Genomic DNA, 220 nt, shown 5'->3' with positions numbered 1-220 from the left:
CATGATTCTGGAGTCCCTGGATCGAGTCCCGCATCGGGCTCCCTGCTCGGCAGGGGGTCTGCTTCTCCCTCTGACCCTTCCCCTCTCATGCTCTCTGTCTCCCATTCTCTCAGATAAATAAGTAAAATCTTTAAAAAGAAATAGCCACGTCTACACTTGGAGCTACGAACCCATTCTCGGTATTTCTACTTGTAGCCAAAACGCAGTAATGTATGTGGAC

General features: G+C 49.1%; 1 protein-coding gene across 1 annotated transcript in view; it reads right to left on the bottom strand.

Annotated features, from left to right (window-relative positions):
* Positions 1-220, bottom strand: part of HYKK (hydroxylysine kinase) — a 14,370-nt gene that overhangs the window by 13,728 nt on the left and 422 nt on the right. The window lies entirely within an intron of this gene.

This window comes from Neomonachus schauinslandi, chromosome 9, assembly GCF_002201575.2.
Source record: "Neomonachus schauinslandi chromosome 9, ASM220157v2, whole genome shotgun sequence".
Lineage (NCBI taxonomy): Eukaryota > Metazoa > Chordata > Mammalia > Carnivora > Phocidae > Neomonachus > Neomonachus schauinslandi.
Note: the sequence above shows the minus strand (reverse complement) of the source record. Positions and strands in the feature narration are given on the sequence as shown.